The sequence below is a fragment of the Pelobates fuscus genome, chromosome 9 (assembly GCF_036172605.1).
Source record: "Pelobates fuscus isolate aPelFus1 chromosome 9, aPelFus1.pri, whole genome shotgun sequence".
Taxonomy (NCBI): domain Eukaryota; kingdom Metazoa; phylum Chordata; class Amphibia; order Anura; family Pelobatidae; genus Pelobates; species Pelobates fuscus.
The window spans coordinates 112,377,348-112,401,248 of record NC_086325.1 but is presented as its reverse complement, the minus strand read 5'-3'; the positions used below and the strand labels follow the sequence as shown (position 1 = coordinate 112,401,248).

The 23,901-nt window shown below is 44.7% G+C and overlaps 1 protein-coding gene across 1 annotated transcript in view; it reads left to right on the top strand.

The window, feature by feature from the left end:
* PAPPA (pappalysin 1) overlaps positions 1 to 23,901 on the top strand; it is a 2,329,021-nt gene that overhangs the window by 2,064,238 nt on the left and 240,882 nt on the right. The gene's annotated exons all lie outside the window — the stretch shown is intronic.

Below are 23,901 nucleotides of genomic sequence, written 5' to 3'. Positions count from 1 at the left end.
AAGAAATATATGGCATAGTGCAATACTGTAGGTAATACAATTGGATATATAGGTAAGTGCCAAGTGTTCACTCACACTTTAACATCCCAAGAAATGCCTTCAAAGATATACTTGGTGTGCCTTCTTGCTTCAATGCTTGGTGCATGTAAATCTCATATAAAAGTAAGGTACAAAAAAATAGATGAAATGACTGTATGAATAAAGAGTAAAAAAAACATGTATTACTTACATCAAAGTAAATAATAGCAGATATATCAGTCCAACGCGTTTCTTCCCTGTTAGGGACTTCCTCAGGGACAATCTTTAACAACAATGCTGAGTACAAATGCATACAATCCTAATTACAAACATCCCCTAATATATACCACCCCCAATCAGTCCCAATAGTTGTTCTACGGATGATTCCGTTTTTCTTCAGCTGTTTGTGGTTCAGATTTGGTCACTTCTGGGTTTCGTGCATCCTGTGCGGTCATGTGACATGCGTGATGACATCACGCAGGGGTTCAACCTTTGTTTCAGCTGTCAATCATAGTGACAAGCTAGGATGTTGAAGGAGAGTCCAAAAAAGACTATTTCTAAATGGGAGGATGAGTGGGGAGTATACAGAGGGGAGTTGCAAAATGGTTAAAGAGATATTACTGGTCTGAAGATCTTATGAATAAACTTTATTGATAAAAAACAAAACGAACACACCAATAACCTATATTACATGTATTGATATATTCATATGCCTGTGTGCATGAATGCCTGACTCCATACTGCATAAGGCAACATGCACACTGCATAATGTAATATGCACAAGCCAAGATGTTCAAAAATGATACCATGAATGTATCAAAAAGTATAATTCTACACTATATAAAAATTAGAAAAAATCTATAAAAAATGTATAAAAAATGCACAAAAAATGTAAAAAATAATAAAGGTGGTAGTTCTTCTACCTTCCAAGAGCTATAAAATTTGAAATTGAAATTTGAACTAAGGCATGTCTAATGCCTCTAAAAAGCCAAATATTCAGAAAGATAGTGCAAAATGCATTCCCCTATTGTTTCCTATACTCTATAGTAGAGAAAAGGGGAGCTAATTCTTGGCTTATTCATTATTAGTGATGTACCGAACTGTCCGCCAGCGAACAGTTCCTGGCGAACTTAGCGTGTTCGCGTTTGCCGCGGCGGGCGGACACATGCGCAGTTCGATCCGCCCACTATTTGTCATCATTGGGCAAACTTTGACCCTGTGCCTCTCGGTCAGCAGACACATTCCAGCCAATCAGCAGCACTCCCTCCCTTCCACACCCTCCAACCTCCCTCCCAGCATCCATTTTCGATTCATTCTGAAGCTGCATGCTTAGTGAGAGGAGGGAAAGTTTAGCTGCTGCTGATTAGATAGGGAAATTGATACCTAGGCTAGGGTATTCAGTGTCCACTACAATCCTGAAGGACTCATCTGATCTCTGCTGTAAGGACAGCACCCCAAAAAGCCCTTTTTAGGGCAAGAACATTTTTAGGGCTGCTTTTTTTTTTTTTTTTTTTTTTCCTGTGTAATGTAATTGCAGGTGCCTGCCTGCCAGCTTCTGTGTGAGGTTCACATTGGATACTGTGCCCACTTGCCCAGTGCCACCACTCATATCTGTTTTTACAATAGGTTAAGCTTTAGATTTAAAAGAAATATTTTTTTTTCACTGTAATAGAAGAGCAGTTGCCTGCCTGCCAGCTTCTGTGTCAGGTTGGATGCCTTGCCCATTTGCACAGTCAGTGCCACCACTCATATCTGTTTTTACAATAGGTTAAGCTTTAGATTTAAAAGAAATATTTTTTTTTCACTGTAATTGAAGAGCAGTTGCCTGCCTGCCAGCTTTTGTGTCAGGTTGGATGCCTTGCCCATTTGCACAGTCAGTGCCACCACTCATATCTGTTTTTACAATAGGTTAAGCTTTAGATTTAAAAGAAATAATTTGTTTTCACTGTAATAGAAGAGCAGTTGCCTGCCTGCCAGCTTCTGTGTCAGGTTGGATGCCTTGCCCATTTGCACAGTCAGTGCCACCACTCATATCTGTTTTTACAATAGGTTAAGCTTTAGATTTAAAAGAAATAATTTGTTTTCACTGTAATAGAAGAGCAGTTGCCTGCCTGCCAGCTTCTGTGTGAGGTTCACATTGGATACTGTGCCCACTTGCCCAATGCCACCACTCATATCTGTTTTTACAATAGCTTAAGCTTTAGATTTAAAATAAATAATTTTTTTTCACTGTAATAGAAGAGCAGTTAGTTGTCTGCAAGCGTCTGGGTGTCAGGCCTACTTCAGCGTGTGCTCTGTAGACCTGTGCCAGCGTGCTTTGACAGTTGCCAATCATATTTGGTGTCTCTTTAGCGTGCTTTTACAAAGAAAAAAGATTTCCAGTGTAAGCTAATAGCAGCCAGTCAGTGTCCTTCAAGCGGCTCTGTCAGGCCTTCCTTCAGCGTGTGCCCTGCACAGCCCTGCCAGCGTACTTTGACAGTTGCCACTCATATCTGGTGTCTCTATAGCGTGCTTTTACAAAGAAAAAAGGTTTCCAGTGTAAGCTAATAGCAGCCAGTCAGTGTCCTTCAAGCGGCTCTGTCAGGCCTTCCTTCAGCGTGTGCCCTGCACAACACTGCCAGCGTACTTTGACAGTTGCCAATCATATATGGTGTCTCTTTAGCGTGCTTTTACAAAGAAAAAAGGTTTCCAGTGTAAGCTAATAGCAGCCAGTCAGTGTCCTTCAAGCGGCTCTGTCAGGCCTTCCTTCAGCGTGTGCCCTGCACAACCCTGCCAGCGTACTTTGACAGTTGCCACTCATATCTGGTGTCTCTATAGCATGCTTTTAAAACCAAACTTTTGTTTCCACTGTAATAGAAGAGCAGTTGCCTGCCTGCCAGCTTCTGTGTGAGGTTCACAGTGGATACTGTGCCCTCTTGCCCAGTGCCACCACTCATATCTGTTTTTACAATAGCTTAAGCTTTAGATTTAAAATAAATAATTTTTTTTCACTGTAATAGAAGAGCAGTTAGTTGTCTGCAAGCGTCTGGGATTCAGGCCTACTTCAGCGTGTGCTCTGCAGACCTGTGCCAGCGTGCTTTGACAGTTGCCAATCATATCTGGTGTCTCTTTAGCGTGCTTTTACAAAGAAAAAAGGTTTCCAGTGTAAGCTAATAGCAGCCAGTCAGTGTCCTTCAAGCGGCTCTGTCAGGCCTTCCTTCAGCGTGTGCCCTGCACAACACTGCCAGCGTGCTTTGACAGTTGCCAATCATATCTGGTGTCTCTTTAGCGTGCTTTTACAAAGAAAAAAGGTTTCCAGTGTAAGCGAATAGCAGCCAGTCAGTGTCCTTCAAGCGGCTCTGTCAGGCCTTCCTTCAGCGTGTGCCCTGCACAACCATGCCAGCGTACTTTGACAGTTGCCAATCATATCTGGTGTCTCTATAGCGTGCTTTTAAAACCAAAATTTGTTTTTCACTGTTATAGATTGAATAGCAGTTACTTGTCTTCAAGCAGGTGTGTCAGGCCTACAGTGTGTGCTCTGCAGAACTGTTCAAGTGCACATTGCCAATCATATCTGGTGTCTCTATAGCGTGCTTTTACAAAGAAAAAAAGGTTTCTAGTGTAAGCTAATAGCAGCCAGTCAGTGTCCTTCAAGCGGCTCTGTCAGTCCTTCCTTCAGCGTGTGCTCTCCAGAACTGTTCCAGTGCACATTGCCAATCATATCTGGTGTCTCTATAGCGTGCTTTTAAAACCAAAATTAGTTTTTCACTGTTATAGATTGAATAGCAGTTACTTGTCTTCAAGCGGGTGTGTCAGGCCTACAGTGTGTGCTCTGCAGAACTGTTCAAGTGCACATTGCCAATCATATCTGGTGTCTCTATAGCGTGCTTTTACAAAGAAAAAAGGTTTCTAGTGTAAGCTAATAGCAGCCAGTCAGTGTCCTTCAAGCGGCTCTGTCAGTCCTTCCTTCAGCGTGTGCTCTCCAGAACTGTTCCAGTGCACATTGCCAATCATATCTGGTGTCTCTATAGCGTGCTTTTAAAACCAAAATTTGTTTTTCACTGTTATAGATTGAATAGCAGTTACTTGTCTTCAAGCGGGTGTGTCAGGCCTACAGTGTGTGCTCTGCAGAACTGTTCAAGTGCACATTGCCAATCATATCTGGTGTCTCTATAGCGTGCTTTTACAAAGAAAAAAGGTTTCCAGTGTAAGCTAATAGCAGCCAGTCAGTGTCCTTCAAGCGGCTCTGTCAGGCCTTCCTTCAGCGTGTGCCCTGCACAACACTGCCAGCGTGCTTTGACAGTTGCCAATCATATCTGGTGTCTCTTTAGCGTGCTTTTACAAAGAAAAAAGCGGCTCTGTCAGGCCTTCCTTCAGCGTGTGCCCTGCACAACCCTGCCAGCGTACTTTGACAGTTGCCACTCATATCTGGTGTCTCTATAGCATGCTTTTAAAACCAAAATTTTGTTTCCACTGTAATAGAAGAGCAGTTGCCTGCCTGCCAGCTTCTGTGTGAGGTTCACAGTGGATACTGTGCCCTCTTGCCCAGTGCCACCACTCATATTTGTTTTTACAATAGCTTAAGCTTTAGATTTAAAATAAATAATTTTTTTTCACTGTAATAGAAGAGCAGTTAGTTGTCTGCAAGCGTCTGGGTGTCAGGCCTCCTTCAGCGTGTGCTCTGCAGACCTGTGCCAGCGTGCTTTGACAGTTGCCAATCATATCTGGTGTCTCTTTAGCGTGCTTTTACAAAGAAAAAAGGTTTCCAGTGTAAGCTAATAGCAGCCAGTCAGTGTCCTTCAAGCGGCTCTGTCAGGCCTTCCTTCAGCGTGTGCCCTGCACAACCCTACCAGCGTACTTTGACAGTTGCCACTCATATCTGGTGTCTCTATAGCGTGCTTTTAAAACCAAAATTTTGTTTCCACTGTAATAGAAGTGCAGTTGCCTGCCTGCCAGCTTCTGTGTGAGGTTCACAGTGGATACTGTGCCCTCTTGCCCAGTGCCACCACTCATATCTGTTTTTACAATAGCTTAAGCTTTAGATTTAAAATAAATATTTTTTTTTCACTGTAATAGAAGAGCAGTTAGTTGTCTGCAAGCGTCTGGGATTCAGGCCTACTTCAGCGTGTGCTCTGCAGACCTGTGCCAGCGTGCTTTGACAGTTGCCAATCATATCTGGTGTCTCTTTAGCGTGCTTTTACAAAGAAAAAAGGTTTCCAGTGTAAGCTAATAGCAGCCAGTCAGTGTCCTTCAAGCGGATCTGTCAGGCCTTCCTTCAGCGTGTGCCCTACACAACACTGCCAGCGTGCTTTGACAGTTGCCAATCATATCTGGTGTCTCTTTAGCGTGCTTTTACAAAGAAAAAAGGTTTCCAGTGTAAGCTAATAGCAGCCAGTCAGTGTCCTTCAAGCGGCTCTGTCAGGCCTTCCTTCAGCGTGTGCCCTGCACAACCCTGCCAGCGTACTTTGACAGTTGCCAATCATATCTGGTGTCTCTATAGCGTGCTTTTAAAACCAAAATTTGTTTTTCACTGTTATAGATTGAATAGCAGTTACTTGTCTTCAAGCGGGTGTGTCAGGCCTACAGTGTGTGCTCTGCAGAACTGTTCAAGTGCACATTGCCAATCATATCTGGTGTCTCTATAGCGTGCTTTTACAAAGAAAAAAGGTTTCCAGTGTAAGCTAATAGCAGCCAGTCAGTGTCCTTCAAGCGGCTCTGTCAGGCCTTCCTTCAGCGTGTGCCCTGCACAACACTGCCAGCGTGCTTTGACAGTTGCCAATCATATCTGGTGTCTCTTTAGCGTGCTTTTACAAAGAAAAAAGGTTTCCAGTGTAAGCTAATAGCAGCCAGTCAGTGTCTTTCAAGCGGCTCTGTCAGGCCTTCCTTCAGCGTGTGCCCTGCACAACCCTGCCAGCGTACTTTGACAGTTGCCAATCATATCTGGTGTCTCTATAGCGTGCTTTTAAAACCAAAATTTGTTTTTCACTGTTATAGATTGAATAGCAGTTACTTGTCTTCAAGCGTGTGTGTCAGGCCTACAGTGTGTGCTCTGCAGAACTGTTCAAGTGCACATTGCCAATCATATCTGGTGTCTCTATAGCGTGCTTTTACAAAGAAAAAAGGTTTCTAGTGTAAGCTAATAGCAGCCAGTCAGTGTCCTTCAAGCGGCTCTGTCAGTCCTTCCTTCAGCGTGTGCTCTTCAGAACTGTTCCAGTGCACATTGCCAATCATATCTGGTGTCTCTATAGCGTGCTTTTAAAACCAAAATTTGTTTTTCACTGTTATAGATTGAATAGCAGTTACTTGTCTTCAAGCGGGTGTGTCAGGCCTACAGTGTGTGCTCTGCAGAACTGTTCAAGTGCACATTGCCAATCATATCTGGTGTCTCTATAGCGTGCTTTTACAAAGAAAAAAGGTTTCCAGTGTAAGCTAATAGCAGCCAGTCAGTGTCCTTCAAGCGGCTCTGTCAGGCCTTCCTTCAGCGTGTGCCCTGCACAACACTGCCAGCGTGCTTTGACAGTTGCCAATCATATCTGGTGTCTCTTTAGCGTGCTTTTACAAAGAAAAAAGGTTTCCAGTGTAAGCTAATAGCAGCCAGTCAGTGTCGACACAGTACGACAATCACAGTGGGAGACATAGATCTCCCACGTGTGATTGTTAATTCTGATGGGAAGTTATCCAATCAGAATTAACCACAGGGTTTAAATACTTACCTTTCCTGTTCCTCCCTGCCCTGTTGTGGTCTTTGCTTACTAGTATTGATTCTGAACTTGTGTTTTCTGGTTACGTACTCTCTGGCTTGTTATACTGACTTTGTGACTTTCTCCTATCCTTTGACCTCGGCTTGTTTCTCGTTATCCTGTCTTCTAGTTCCCCTTACTCGGCTTGTCTCCTGACTATTCTGTGTGTGCTTAGCCCAGCCACTCTAAGGGCCGGTACTGCACACTTTCTGTGTGTGCGTCTGTGTGTGTGTTAGCGTGTTGGGATCCCCGAATCGTGACATTACAACAGGACCATAATGGAACCTGCTGACATACCACAGCTCCTAGTTAATCAGGAGGCTAGAATGGATGGCTTGGACCACCGTATGGATCAGTTTGCTCAAGCTTTGCAAACCATACTGGCTTGTACTGCACACTTGCAGCCTGCCGTCCAGGAGTCGGCTGCTGCTGTGCCCGAACCCATTGCCACTCCAGTACCCGTTCCTGCTCATGTAGTCCATATGACACCGCCACAGCGCTATAGTGGTGACCCAGCATTGTGTCGTGGTTTCCTCAATCAAATCGACATCCATTTGGCGATGAATCCACTTTCCTATCCCACTTACAGATCCAAAATTGCCTTTTTGATAAACCACCTGTCCGGGAGAGCTTTTGCATGGGCAAACCCGATGTGGTAGAATATGTCTCCTATGTCCTTTGCAGATTTGTTGTCAGCATTCAAACGCACGTTTGATCAACCCGGTAGGGTTGCCTCTGCTGGCAAAGCTCTGCTTAGGGTTCGACAGGGTAACAGATCTGTAGCGGATTATACTATCGAATTCCGCACTCTAGCAGCTGAAGTGGTTTGGAATAACGACGCCCTCCTAACAGCCTTTCAGGAGGGTTTGGCCGCTTACATACTGGATGAAATAGCATCCAGGGAACTGCCTGTTCTTCTAGATGATGTTATCGACTATGTAATCCTTATTGATAACCGTATGTCAGGGTACCTGAGGCCTCTACCTCTAAGGGAGGTAGAGACTTGGTGGTGTATCCGTCCAGGCGAGCGGTTTCCTCCGTTCCTCGCGGTTCATCCAGTCACTTAAACACCGGCCGCGAGGAATCCACGTCCTTTTCTAGCAGGACGCTCAATACGTGACGTCATGACGCTATCACGAGCGATCTGTCACTCAAGTGTCCGATATCCAATCGGTACTTGTCAGAGGCGTGATTTCCATCCAGAGCCAGGGTATTTAAGCTTACTCCTTACTTCAGCTCATTGCCCTGTCGTGGTTCTAGCTTGTCTAGTCACTCAGTGCTCTGGTATTCTAGTTTGCTCTATTGGTTTTGACTCGGCTCGTTGTACTACCCTGCTTCTCTGTTATCCCTTGACCCGGCTTGTCTCTCGCTTATCTGTCTTCTCCTTCCCTCGACCTCGGCTTGTCTCTGACTATTCTTTACTCTCGGTACGTTAGTCCGGCCATTCTAAGGCCCGGTATACGTACCTTTCCACTCTTTGTACGCTGCGTGTTGGATCCCTGTCCCGATCCTGACATTACGACAGGGCCAATGGATCCTGCAGGTACAAACAGTCAGCTTGGTTCTTCGGATCCCAGGTTTGACGCCATGGAACATAGGATGGATCAGATGGCTTTGGCACTACAGGCACTTTTGTCTCGTGCTAGTAATCCACCTGAGGAGACACGTACTCCTTCTATCTCTCCTGCAGTCTCAGGTCTAGAGGTAGCCACTGTAGGTGCTTCTTCCCGTATTACCCCACCAGTACGTTATGGCGGGTCACCGGAGAAGTGTCGTGGCTTTCTAAACCAGATTAGCATCCATTTCGAATTACAACCCCGCTCTTATCCTACAGATAGAGCAAAGGTTGGATTTATTATTACTCTGCTCATTGAAAAAGCTTTGAGATGGGCCAATCCTTTATGGGAGAATGATAATCCACTAGTCTATAATTATAATGCCTTTGTAGCTGCGTTTAGAAGAACTTTTGACCCTCCTGGCAGAAAGGTCAATGCAGCTAGATTAATGTTGCGCCTTAAACAGGACAATCGAACACTTGTGGATTATGCACTAGAGTTCAGATCCTTGGCGGCAGAAGTTAAGTGGAACGAACAGGCTTATATAGATGTGTTTCTGAATGGGTTATCAGATGTAATTCTTGACGAGGTCGCTACTAGAGAACTCCCTGAAAATTTGGAGGATTTAATTTCTTTTATATCTCGTATTGATGAACGCTTAAGAGAGAGGCAGAACACTCGAGATAGGACCCGTAGACCCTCCTTTAAACTAGCGCCTACCTTTCAAATCTCTGAGTTCGAAGACTTACGTATTCCTGAACCTATGCAGATAGGCAGTACTCATCTCACTGAAAGGGAGAGACAGTACAGGAGAAGGGAGGGTTTATGTATGTATTGTGGAGTCAGGGGTCATTTACGCCTAAATTGTCCCAATCGTTCGGGAAACGCTCGCACCTAAGTTCCTCTAGAGGACAGGCCTTGGGTGTTTCTACTTTGTCCTCTATTCACAACTACAAGGAGCTCAGGCTTGTGTTACCCGTTTCTTTAAAGTGGGAGAAGGGAGTAGTTAAGACTATGGCACTAATCGATTCTGGAGCTGCTGAGAGCTTTATAGATCAGGGTTTTGCTGCCAAGCATACTATTCCATCCCAGTTAAAAGAGACACCTCTGGCTGTCGAGGCCATCGATGGTAGACCATTACTTGAGCCTGTTATTTTCCATGAGACCATACCGATTAACTTGACTGTTGGCATCCTGCATAAAGAGGATATATCCTTAATGCTCATCTCTTCTCCGTCTATTCCCATAGTCCTGGGGTACTCCTGGCTGAGGAGACACAACCCTATTATTAATTGGGAATCAGGGGAGATAGTTTCGTGGGGAGAGAATTGTCAAGAAAAATGCTTGCGGAAGGTCTTACCTCTTGGATTAACTAATACATCGAATACCTCTGACAATCCTACAGAGACACAAATTCCGCCTCAGTATCTAGATTTAAAGGCAGTATTTGACAAAAAGAAAGCCGATACCTTACCCCCACACAGGTCCTTTGATTGCAAAATTAACCTACTCCCTGGTACCATGCCTCCCAGAGGTCATGTATACCCATTATCTATAAAGGAGAACTCAGTCCTAGAGGAATATATTCACGAGAATTTAGACAAGGGATTCATCAGGAGGTCCTCCTCCCCTGCCGGGGCTGGATTTTTTTTTGTTAAAAAGAAAGATGGTTCTTTGAGACCTTGTATTGATTATCGAGGCTTGAATAAGATAACCATTAAAAATGCCTACCCGATTCCCTTGATCACCGAACTCTTCGATCGTTTGAAGGGCTCTACAATTTTCACCAAGTTAGACCTCAGAGGGGCATATAACTTGGTGAGAATCCAGCAGGGACATGAGTGGATGACGGCATTCAATACTCGATATGGTCACTATGAATATACTGTTATGCCTTTTGGGTTATGCAATGCGCCAGCGGTATTCCAAGATCTGATAAACGAGGTTCTTAGGGAATTTCAGCAAGAGTGCGTCATTGTATACCTAGATGATATACTCATTCATTCTAGTGAGATTGAGATTCATCACAAGCAAGTCAGGAGGGTTTTGCACAAGCTTCTCCAGCATGGCTTGTACTGCAAGTTGGAGAAATGTAGCTTTGATCAAACCCAGGTAACCTTTCTCGGCTATGTGATCTCTGGGGAGGGATTTAAGATGGATCCGGATAAGCTCCAATCCATTCTAGAGTGGCCTTTACCCACAGGTCTTAAAGCCATACAGAGATTTATTGGCTTTTCCAATTATTATAGGCGCTTTATTAAGGGCTATTCTTCCATTATTGCACCTATCACGAACATGACCAAACAGGGGGCTGATACTAAGAATTGGACTACTGAAGCTCTCCTTGCGTTCAAGACTCTCAAGGAGCTTTTCGCTTCCGCTCCAATTTTGGTTCACCCTGACACTTCTCTGCCTTTTTTGCTCGAGGTAGACGCATCAGAGACTGGTTTAGGTGCTGTTCTATCTCAAAGGTTGGGTGTTGATAAACCATTACATCCATGTGGATTTTTCTCTAAAAAATTGACCGGTACTGAAAGCAGGTATGACATTGGTGACAGAGAATTACTAGCGGTCATCAAGGCTTTGAAAGAATGGAGACATTTATTGGAAGGTACATTACATCCTGTTACCATTCTGACAGACCACAAAAACTTGTCCTATATCGGAGAGGCCAAGCGCCTGTCCTCCAGGCAGGCTCGTTGGTCGTTGTTTCTTACCCATTTCAATTACGTTCTGACTTACAGACCTGGTTCAAAGAATTCTAAAGCCGATGCGCTATCTCGCCAATATGAACCCTCTGCTTCAGTTGAACCACTTTTGTCTTCCATTGTACCCAAATGCAATATTATTGCTAATACCAGTCTCAAAATTCATTCTCCGCTACTTGACCAGATCTTGAAGTCACAACATCTAGCTCCCGGAAACACTCCTGAGGGAAGAAACTTTGTTCCTCCTGAACTTCAACTGGAGCTCTTACAATGTTTTCATGAAAGTAAAATAGCTGGTCATCCTGGTATTCGCAAGACATACTCTCTGATATCCAAGGATTTCTGGTGGCCTTCACTTCGAAAAGATATTGAGGAGTTCGTCGCAGCTTGTGAGACTTGTGCCAAGACTAAACTACCTCATGCATCCCCATGTGGCCTGTTACACCCCTTGGACATTCCTGAGAAACCTTGGTCCTGTTTGTCCATAGACTTTATCGTTGATTTGCCTGCTTCCAAAAGACAGACTGTTATTCTCACGGTGGTGGATAGATTTACTAAGATGGCCCATTTCGTGCCATTACCTAAACTTCCGACTTCTCCTGAATTGGCGGAGATTTTTGCGAGAGAAGTTTTTCGCCTACATGGGATTCCTTCAGAGATTGTTTCTGATAGAGGTTCTCAATTTGTCTCACGTTTCTGGAGATCCTTTTGTTCTCAAATGGGCATCAAATTGAACTTCTCCTCTGCCTATCACCCTCAGTCTAACGGAGCTGCTGAACGTACTAATCAAAAGATCGAACAGTATCTGCGTTGCTTTGTTTCCGAACACCAGGACGATTGGGTCGGTCTGATTCCTTGGGCGGAGTTCGCACACAATAACCTTGTTTGCGATTCAACTCGCTCTAGCCCTTTCTTCATGAACTATGGCTTTCATCCTTTGATTTTTCCTTCGGTTTCCTCTTCTCAGGGGATACCGTCGGTTGATGATCATGTCGCCAACCTGAAGAAATTATGGGATCAGACTCGGCAAATTCTATTACATAGTTCCTCGCTGTTCAAGAAACACGCTGACAAACATAGAAGAGCGGCTCCTGTTTTTGTTCCTGGGGATAGGGTATGGTTGAGTACTAAGAATATTCGCCTAAAAGTTCCATCCATGAAATTTGCTCCTCGCTACATAGGCCCTTACAGGGTTCTCACTCGTATCAATCCGGTTGCGTATCGCCTTGCTCTGCCACCTGCCTTGCGCATTCCTAACTCTTTTCATGTCTCCTTGTTGAAACCCCTCATTTGCAACAAATTCTCCTCTAAGGTCCCCTCGCCTCGTCCTGTTCAGGTGGAGGGTCGGGAGGAGTACGAGGTCAGCTCCATCATTGACTCCAGAATTTCAAGGGGAAAATTGCAATATCTGGTCGACTGGAGGGGATATGGTCCTGAGGAGAGGAGTTGGGTACCTCAGGAGGACGTCCATGCTTCTCGCCTTCGCAGAGCATTTCACCTCCGCTTCCCATCTCGCCCCGGTTCATTCCGCCCGGTGGGCGTATCTGAGAGGGGGGGTACTGTCAGGGTACCTGAGGCCTCTACCTCTAAGGGAGGTAGAGACTTGGTGGTGTATCCGTCCAGGCGAGCGGTTTCCTCCGTTCCTCGCGGTTCATCCAGTCACTTAAACACCGGCCGCGAGGAATCCACGTCCTTTTCTAGCAGGACGCTCAATACGTGACGTCATGACGCTATCACGAGCGATCTGTCACTCAAGTGTCCGATATCCAATCGGTACTTGTCAGAGGCGTGATTTCCATCCAGAGCCAGGGTATTTAAGCTTACTCCTTACTTCAGCTCATTGCCCTGTCGTGGTTCTAGCTTGTCTAGTCACTCAGTGCTCTGGTATTCTAGTTTGCTCTATTGGTTTTGACTCGGCTCGTTGTACTACCCTGCTTCTCTGTTATCCCTTGACCCGGCTTGTCTCTCGCTTATCTGTCTTCTCCTTCCCTCGACCTCGGCTTGTCTCTGACTATTCTTTACTCTCGGTACGTTAGTCCGGCCATTCTAAGGCCCGGTATACGTACCTTTCCACTCTTTGTACGCTGCGTGTTGGATCCCTGTCCCGATCCTGACACCGTATTAGAGAGAGACGTAGTCAAAGACGGCTGGATACACGGGTGTTACCTGCTCTACCCAGTACTGCATTACTAGCATTACCCGCTCCTAGGCAACCATCCCCCGAACCCATGCAATTGGGTGCTACGGGGTTAACTGAGGCTGAAAGAGCGTACCGTAGAAGGGAGGGGTTATGCCTTTATTGTGGAAAGAGGGGGCACCACTGTAATGCCTGCCCTAAGGTACAGGGAAACTACAGCACCTAAGGCCTAGAGAGGGGTCGGCCTCGGGTGTTATGACTTTGTCCCCTCGTGTGTCCATCTCCAGACCGTTTATTACGGTTTCTCTTTTGGTCAATAAAACCACAATAACAACTAAAGCCTTGATCGATTCAGGAGCGGCAGACAACCTTATGGATGAGAACTTTGCCAAAACCGCAACCTTGACTTTGATCCAAAAGGCCACACCCTTGGCCGTTGAGGCCATAGATGGTAGACCGCTTGAGAAACCTCTGGTAACCCATGAAACCCAAGAAATAGTTATGTCTGTGTGTGCTTTGCACAAGGAAAGGTTAACCTTCCAAATAATTAACTCCCCTACTGCCTCCATCGTTCTGGGTTTTCCCTGGTTAGTTAAACACAACCCTGTGGGGGTTGTGTTTAAACACAACCCTGTGGATTGGGGTTGTTTAGATATACTCTCCTGGGGGGAATCTTGTCAACGAGACTGTATGGCTCATGTACGTCCTGTTTGTTCACTCAATGTGCCTACGGCTAAACCACTTTCTGTTTCTGTCCCTTCTGTATATGCAGACCTTGCATTGGTTTTTGAAAAAAGGGAGGCAGATAAGCTACCTCCACATCGGGAGTATGACTGTGCCATAAACCTGTTACCGGGTACTATGCCTCCTAGGGGTAAAGTCTACCCTCTTTCTGAGAAAGAAAACCAGATCATGGAGGAGTACAAACCTTAATTAAAGGTTTTATTAGAAGGTCCTCCTCTCCTGCTGGTGCTGGTTTCTTTTTTGTGGCAAAGAAAGAGGGCGACTTGAGGCCATGTATAGACTACAGGGGTCTGAACAACATAACGATTAAAAACGCCTACCCTATCCCCCTCATCACTGAGTTGTTTGATCGTGTAAAAGGGTCTAAGTTCTTCACTAAATTAGACCTCAGGGGGGCCTATAACCTTGTCCGTATAAAGGAGAATGACAAGTGGAAGACAGCGTTTAAAACGCGCAGTGGGCATTACGAATATCTGGTCATGCTTTTGGACTGTGTAATGCTCCTGCTGTGTTTCAGGACCTCATAAATGATGTCCTTAGGGATCTATTACATGTCTGTGCCGTGGTGTACCTTGACGACATACTTGTGTATTCTCCTGATTTGAAGTCACACCATAACCATGTTAGGATGGTGCTCAAGAAGTTATTACAGAACGGACTCTACTGTAAGTTAGAAAAATGTTTGTTCGATCAGACCTCTGTGCAATTCCTTGGATACATAATTACTGAACAGGGATTCAGTATGGATCCTGCTAAATTGTAAGCCATACTGTCCTGGCCACTTCCCCAAGGACTTAAGGCTATCCAGCGTTTTATAGGATTTGCCAACTATTATAGGAAATTTATAAAGAACTTTTCACCACTTATCTCTCCTATAACGAAGCTGACTAAAAAAGGTCTACACCCTAGGGTTTGGACTTCCGAAGCCCTTAAGGCCTTCGAAACACTCAAAAAGGCATTTGCCTCTGCTCCAGTGCTGCACCACCCTAATCCTTCTCTTCCCTTTGTTATGGAAGTAGACGCTTCTGAATCGGGTGTGGGAGCTGTACTGTCACAGAGGTTGTCGTATGACAAACCCCTCCATCCCTGTTGTTTCTTTTCAAAACGGTTGTCTGATCCAGAAAAGAATTACGATGTTGGTAACAGGGAACTATTAGCTATTGTGGTAACTTTTAAGGAATGGAGGTACTTATTAGAGGGTTCTAAACACAAAATCATGGTTATAACAGATCATAAGAACCTCTCCTATATAGCTGACGCTAGAAGGTTATCTGCCCGGCAGGCTAGATGGTCTCTATTTCTTTCACGTTTCCAATACGTTATTACCTATAGACCTGGTTGCCGTAATGCCAAAGCTGATGCTATCTCTCGACAGCATGAACCGTTAGAATTTGTTAACCCGACTCCTGTACCTATTGTTCCTGCGTCTCAGATAATAGCTGCTACCCGTTTGGTTGTTTCATCTCCTTTCCTTAATAGTGTTAAGACTTACCAAACAAAAGCACCCCCTGAGACGCCGGCTGGTAAACTATACGTTAAAACTAATGACAGAAAAAAGTTGTTAACTTTATTTCACACCGCCAAAACTGCTGGTCATCCGGGGGTTACCAAAACCTATAAGGGCCTACTTCAACAGTTCTGGTGGCCTTCACTTAAGCAAGACGTAGTGGATTTTGTACAGGCTTGTCGGGTCTGTACGCAGTGTAAATCCCCTAATGTGAGACCCCAGGGTCTACTTATGCCTCTATCTATACCCAAGAAACCATGGACCCACTTATCCATGGATTTCATTGTGGACCTTCCTCTTTCTGATGGTCAGACAGTGATATTGACTGTGACGGATAGGTTCTCTAAAATGGCGCACTTTATTCCGCTTAGGAAGCTTCCTTCTGCGGTTCAATTGGCTCAGGTGTTTGCCAAAGAAGTGTTCCGCTTGCATGGGGTACCTCAGGATATCGTGTCTGACAGGGGCCCCCAATTTGTCTCTCGGTTTTGGAGGGGCTTTTGTGCTGAGATGGGGGTCTCCTTGTCGTTCACTTCCTCCTATCACCCGCAATCTAATGGTGCAGCCGAACGTGCTAATCAGTCTGTGGAATTGTATTTGCGCTGCTTCACTAATGCGCACCAGGACGACTGGTCTCGCCTCCTTCCGTGGGCTGAATTTGCCAGGAATACGGTGTCTCATTCGTCTACTGGCTTAAGTCCTTTTGAGGTTGCTTATGGGTTTCGACCTACTGTCCCTCCCGGTGCGTTCTCCGACAAGGGAATGCCCGCCTTGGACCAGCACCTCGCTTCTTTGCGGAAGATGTGGGATCAGGTCCATATGGCACTGTCTCGTTCGGCTGCTGCTCAGAAGAGGTTTGCTGATCGCCATAGAGGTGCGGCCCCTTCTTATGCTCCGGGTGATAGGGTGTGGTTGTCCTCCAGGAATCTCCGTCTCAGGGTTCCCTCGATGAAGTTTGCTCCCCGGTTTCTTTGCCCCTACAAGGTGTTGCGTAGGGTTAACCCCGTTTCCTACTCCCTGGACTTGCCTCCTTCCATGCGTATTCCGAACACGTTTCACACATCCCTTTTGAAGCCCTTACTGTGTAACCGGTTCTCTCATCCCCTCGGGCGGCCCGTTTCCCCTCGCGCTGTCTCTAGTGACGTATACGAGGTGGCTGCCCTCCTCGACTCTCGTGTTTCTAGGGGTGGGTTGCAATATCTGGTGGATTGGAAGGGGTACGTTCCCGAGGAGCGGTCTTGGATTTCGGTCTCTGATTTGCACGCTCCCTCTCTGGTCCGCTCCTTTCATGCCCGGTTTCCTCTGAAGCCTTCTGCTTCCCGCCCTCAGGGCGGTCTTCGAGGGGGGGGTAATGTCAGGATCCCGCGGGCGGCTGCGAGGGGAGGCTCGCTCACTTTCTGTGTATGCGTCTGTGTGTGTGTTAGCGTGTTGGGTTCCCCGAATCGTGACAAATGTAGTTTGTGTGTGTGTAGTGCAACGTGTGTTCAGTAAATGTAGTGTGTTTGTAGTGAGTGTAAAGTGTGTATAGTGAATGTAGTGTGTGTTTAGTAAATGTGTGTTTGTAGTGAGTGCAGAGTGTATTTAGTGAATGTAGTGCAAATTGTGTTTAGTGAATGCAGTGTGAGTAGTGCAGAGTGTGTTTAGTGACTGTAGTGTGAGTAGTGCAGAGTGTGTGTGTGTGTAGTGCAGAGTTTGTTTAGTAAATGTAGTGTGCATTTAGTGAATGTAGTATGAGTAGTGCAGATTGTGTTTGGTGAATGTAGTGTGTGTAATGCAGAGTGTGTTTAGTGAATGTAGTGTGTGTGTGTGCAGTGCAGAGTGTGTTTAGTGAATGTAGGGCAGAATGTGTGCTTGTAAGGATGCAGTGTGTGTGTAAAATAGGGGGGAGGGGAGTCATTTAAAAAAAAATGTATTTGTGTGTATTTAAATGTTATTCCCCCCCCCCTTCTTACCATGCCAGGGAGGGGGGAGATTGCATGGTGGAGGTAGCCAGCCGCAGTACATTGTAGAGGGGGGCCCAGCAGCACACACTGTCTTCCTTTTCAGCTCCTCTCTGACGAACTCTCGCGAGATCGGCCTGCGAGCCGTGCGGCCGCAGGAAAGTTACAGAGAGGAGCTGGAAAGGCGGACCAAGTGCACAGATATATAGCGAAAATCACTATATATATATATATATATATATATATATATATATGTATGTGCACATAAGGAATGTGGGGCTCGGACTGCCAGAGTAGTCCGGGCCCCCCAGGACCGCCAGGCCCATGACAACCATTATGGTTGTCATGCTGATGGCGGCCCTGGCCTAAACCAATGTACAAGTAGGCCTGTAATAAAAAGAGGGCCCACAAAGGTGAAATGTGTATATATATAGGTGGGTGGGGACAAACAGCTTGAACGGCAAAGGTGAGTAGGGGCTAGGATTTTAAATAGGGGCCATAACTCCTCCCACAAGTTTAGGCCTAATGGCCTTTTAACTTGTGCTCGGACTTTCTAATAGGTAATGGAATGTATAAGAAGATGCAAAGTTGGTGAAGATGTGCCTAAAAATAGGACCATCTATTCGCAATCTGGAAGTGCAGGGGGAACTGTAATCTTGTTAATACCCTTGAGGATTTTCTTAATAGGGTAGGATGTTAAAAAAGGTGCGTGATTAGGAAAGTTTGTGAGGACGTGGTGTTGTACCCCGGAAAGGTAAAATTTAATGGTATTATGTGATAATTTGAGATGTAGGTGACAGGAGGCAAAAGCCACCATGGTTTTAGTGGTGAAACTCTGCAGTGAATTTGTTAAAAATAGTCAGTGCCCTAGCGTAAGTGATAGTGGTGTTGGGTGAGAGTACGTGGTGCTCGAGTGCCTGTGCATGGTGTAATAGCTCATTTAATCCAGTATTAGCTTGCGGAAAGGAAGAATCCTGGATGGTAGTTGGTGGGCAGTAAGGAGTTCCTGGAAGAAGACCTGAAATTGAGAGTGTGAAAGAGCATCAGCAGCTGTGTTATGGATACCAGGAATGTATACGCAGACTAGATGGAACTGAGAGGTTGCTGCAAGCCAAGTCAGCTTGCGAATCAGCCTCATGATAGTTAAATAGGATGACCGCCCCTTGTTAACCCCTTAAGGACACATGACGTGTGTGACACGTCATGATTCCCTTTTATTCCAGAAGTTTGGTCCTTAAGGGGTTAAAGGGACACTATAGTCACCTGAACAACTTTAGCTTAATGAAGCAGTTTTGGTGTATAGAACATGCTCCTGCAGTCTCACTGCTCAATCCTCTGCCATTTAGGAGTTAAATCCCTTTGTTTATGAACCCTAGTCACACCTCCCTGCATGTGACTTGCACAGCCTTCCATAAACACTTCCTGTAAAGAGAGCCCTATTTAAGCTTTCTTTATTGCAAGTTCTGTTTAATTAAGATTTTCTTATCCCCTGCTATGTTAATAGCTTGCTAGACCCTGCAAGAGCCTCCTGTATGTGATTAAAGTTCAATTTAGAGATTGAGATACAATTATTTAAGGTAAATTACATCTGTTTGAAAGTGAAACCAGTTTTTTTTTTCATGCAGGCTCTGTCAATCATTGCCAGGGGAGGTGTGGCTAGGGCTGCATAAACAGAAAGTGATTTAACTCCTAAATGGCAGTGAATTGAGCAGTGAAATTGCAGGGGAATGATCTATACACTAAATCTGCTTTATTTAGCTAAAGTAATTTAGGTGACTATAGTGTTCCTTTAATGATTTTGCAAGCTGCAGAATTGTCTGAGTAGCATTTAACTGCCTTGCCGGTCCAGAGATGACCCCATGTATGGGCGGCCGCCACGATGAGGTAAATCTCGAACAATGAGGATGTTTCTCTAAAGGCTGGCAATGCATCCGTCTCAGTGGGCCAGTTATTCCTAAACCAGTGGTTGCCGAAAATAGCTGCAAACCCTGTGTGTGCTGCTGCATCTGTGTAGATTGTGGGTGAGAGTTCAGATAGTGGAGGTATGAACAAAGAGACCCCGTTCCCTTCCTCTAAGAATTTACTCCACATGTGTAAATCTGCCCTGGCAGGACCATCCAATATGATTGGGCAGGAGTCGGGCACCCTATGGAGTCAACATAGTAGCCTAGAGACGAAAGATCTGCCCTGCAGAATGATACACATTGAGAAGTTAAGGGACCCCAATAAGGAGTACCTTCCTGGTGCTTGTATCACGCCGCTCAATGCGGGTCAATTTTTCAGGTAGTAGGCTGGCTTGGAAATATGTGGTGTCTAAAACTATGCCCAAGAAAACAAGCTTAGTAGAGGGTCCAGGCGTTTTACTTGGTGACAGTGGTACCCTTAGTGTAGTGAAAAGGGCCGTGGTGCTGTGAATACTGCTTGGTGATGGTGAGCCTGGTTCTATCAACAAAAAATCATCCAGATAGTGGATAACAGACGGACGCCTGACTATGTTTAGGAGTAGCCATCAGAGGGTCTCTGCAAAAATGTCAAAGAGCTTGGGACCGCTCCTAGACCTGAAAGTAAGCCGGGTAGAGAAATAATACCTGTCCCTCCATTTAACACCGTGCAAGTGCCATAGTGAGAGGTGAATGGGTAGCAGCTTAAAGGTGTTGGTAATATCGGTCTTGCTCAACCATGCCTTACGTGATCATAGGCGTGCGCAGCCTATTGCATTAGGGTGTGCACCCTAAAGCACAAGCACACGCCACGCGTGTGTGCGTGTGTGTGCGTGTGTGTGCGTGTATAAAACAAGATAGCACTCTCAGGACTTGTTCAATCAAAAAAATAAAACGTAACTTTTAATCAGCTTGTAAAAATCGACGTTTCAGTCTGTTAACCGCAGACTTTCATCAAGACTAACACATAAAGTGCAAAAACATACATATATACCAAAATACATATTAGCAATCAACTTACCCACCACCGAGATAATTGCATCTCCCTGTCAGCCCGGTCTGGGTCTCTCGCGGATTCCGCCGACGTCAATGCGTGCGTCAAAATGACATCATCATGCAGCGCCGGCGTCATTACCGCGCCACGTGACCACCCGTCCGGCAGCATCATGGGGAGATTGTTGCTATGGAGAGAAGCTCCATAGCAACCTCTAAAAACAAATCACACAGAGACTGTAGGGCGGCTGCAAATACACTTATATACATAGAAAATTGCTAACAATCCCAAATGCAGAATAATACCTGTTAAATAAAGAACTAAGTATATGGGAAATCAATGACTAATGCATTCATCAAAACATGCTATATTAGTTATACCTCTTAAAGGGCAACACATATATATTTAAAAAAAATAAGTGTGATAGAATTTCAGAAAGGTAGTCCGAGTAGTTCTGGATGACTGTGGCGAAACCGACCTCGCCACGTGTCCTTGGAGGGGGCTGCTTGGCCGCCTCTTGCCTTTGGACTATGGACCCGCCTTTATGTGAATGTGTTAACCCAGATAGCTATGCCATGGAGCCCATTCGTGTAGTTAAAGACTTCGGCTCCATGGCAATTGAACTGTGTGAATAGGATCTGCGCGCTATTCGGTAGTTTTGTGCGCTCAGATCCCAGCTATCTGGGGATATGTGAAATGTCTGTGTGTTATGTGTAAAAGGTGACTTTATGTATTTTAAAGTGTTTTACTGTCTTTGTGTCCCCATGTGCTCAATGGAGTCTGTCTCTGTCCTGGGAGGTAATTGCATTACTTCTCCATTGTCTCCAGGAGAGAGGGCTCTGTAAAACCGGTCTGAGCCGGAAAGCCATGCTGGCAGGGGTTTTAAAAGATACTTTACTAACTTTTGAACCCCTGGTCTGATTCATGCCATTTTTAATATGTTGTTCCCCTGAATGGATTGATTGTGGATATGTATTTTTATGTGAATGTGATGTATGGTTTTAGAGTTATGAAAGTTGGGTAGAAAGTATGTTTTAACTGTATGTATAATTGAGTTTCCTCTCAGGATAAGGGGAGGGAATATGTGGGATGTAACTGATGTGTGAGTGGTTGTTTTATACCTCCCTGTGGGCGGACCTGTATTTGTAACAACTGCAATAAAAACCAGGCTGGGTGTGCCAGCACCTCAGATTCTGCTTGACCCTCAAACTGATGTGTCGTCTCGTTTTTGGGGGAATTGGATTGTATGCTGACTGCCAGGAGTGTAAGCGGATTGTATGCTTTTCCTGTTCGGCTGATTCCAGGGCTCGTGTGTTTCCAGTTCGGGAGTTGGTGAATTCGTACAGTTTGCAGTTCGGTAGATCGGTGCTTGCAGTAGCTGCTGGTCTATGGAAAAGGGGATTATCGCCTAAACGTTTTTTATCCTCTTGTAAGTGAAATGGTCCGTTACAATGACAATGCCGCCCCCCTTGTCGGCTGGTCTAATTACAATCTCTTTGTCGGAAGCCAAATAATTAATAATAGCCCAATCATTCTTTGTACAATTTGATTGATGTTAATGATTCCCCTTTAAATGGTCAGTGGACTCTTTATGCACTGAGCGTAAAAAGGATTTAATGGAGGTCTGGTTGGGCATAGGATCAAATGTACTTTTCATTTTGAACTTATGCATAGGGTTGACAATATCCACAGTTTTAGTCTTGAAAAAGTCCTTTAGTCTCAAAGACCGACCAAATTTGTATAATTCCACTTCCCAATCCAAGGAATTTGGTCCAGAAGTAGGGACAAATGACAATCCTCTGCTTAGTATTTTGATTTCATCCGTTGTCAGGGGTCTAGAAGATAAATTAAAAAGTGGGACTATCTCTGTTGACGGGGTGGCCTCCCTCTTGCCCCAGAAAATGCGCCCCTTTTGACCACGTCTTGTAATGTATATCCGCCTGGTGCTCCGTGTCTGCTCTGATACCGTGTCCGTATAGATGGTTCCTCTACTGATGCCGTCTCTAAAAAAGGTTGTACAGTGCCTACAAATAGTATGTAATCTGGTACTATGTTGGACTCGGTGATGGGACATCAATATTTTTGTGCTTATGAGGTGATATACTTTGGAGACCGGATGATATGAAGTTGGGTCAATCATGCCCACCCAGTGGGATAGGCACATACCCTTGACGCCTCATAGATGATGGCAATAAGTTAAATCATCCTCGCTTGGCTTAATATGTTCTTTTTTGTATATTTGCTTATTGTTCAGGCTGCTCTATGCTATATATAGGGGGCGGTATAATTCAGAGATATCAGTCATGCTCTCAGTAGGCTCTAGAGGATAATCCCTTTTCCTTTTGTTTAATTTATAACCATCATAATAATTCTCTTAGATAGCTTATTTGCCTCCTCTCACTTATTTTTTAAATATATATATGTGTTGCCCTTTAAGAGGTATAACTAATATAGCATTTTTTGATTATTGCATTATTCATTGATTTCCCATATACTTAGTTCTTTATTTAACAGGTATTATTCTGCATTTGGGATTGTTAGCAATTTTCTATGTATATAAGTGTATTTGCAGCCACCCTACAGTCTCTGTGTGATTTGTTTTTAGAGGTTGCTATGGAGTTTCTCTCCATAGCAACAATCTCCCCATGATGCTGCCGGACGGGTGGTCACGTGACACGGTAATGACGCTGGCGCTGCGTGATGACGTCATTTTGACGCACGCATTAACGTCGGCGGAACCCGCGAGAGACCCGGACCGGGCTGACAGGGAGATGCAATTATCTCGGTGGTGGGTAAGTTGATTGCTAATATGTATTTTGGTATATATGTATGTTTTTGCACTGTATGTATTAGTCCTGATGAAAGTCTGTGGTTAACAGACTGAAACGTCGATTTTTACAAGCTGATTAAAAGTTAAGTTTTATTGTTTTGATTGAACAAGTCCTGAGAGTGCTATCTTGTTTTCCTTTTTTGTATTTTGCTGGACAAGCACCGGGCAAGTATACATTTGGATTTGGAGTGCAGGATTATTTTTCTTGTTTTTTTTTATATATATATATATTTATATAACCTTTTAAAAACTAATATAATCTGTCAACATTGAAGTTGCTGTTTAGTAGATAGGAGAGTGCGCTGGATCTTGTGTATTGTTTATTGTATAATATGGCCCCCAGCAGCACCCCATTTAAGCATGTTCAGGTGAGTGCAACCACCCCCCCATGTTCCATATATATATATTTGGGAGTCTAGTCAACTCCTTGGTTTTGCACCCCTCCCTGTCACAGGTGCCTCATCTCAGGTCCCTATTTAGTCTAGTACTGCAGAGAGCCTCAGATGGAATTTGTTCCCCAAGTAAGTGGGTTAATCTCATAAGAGCAGACATTAGACTGTGAGAGTAGGACCTGCCAAAGATGGGGTACATTGACGTTGTGGCAGGCTTATGCAATGTATGATCATATAATGTAACTAAATCCCCATTATTTTTTGCCTAGCTAAGGTGTTTTTTAAAAAAACCTTTTAAAGACTAATATAATCTGTCAACATTGAAGTTGCTGTTTAGTAGATAGGAGAGTGCGCTGGATCTTGTGTATTGTTTATTGTATAATATGGCCCCCAGCAGCACCCCATTTAAGCATGTTCAG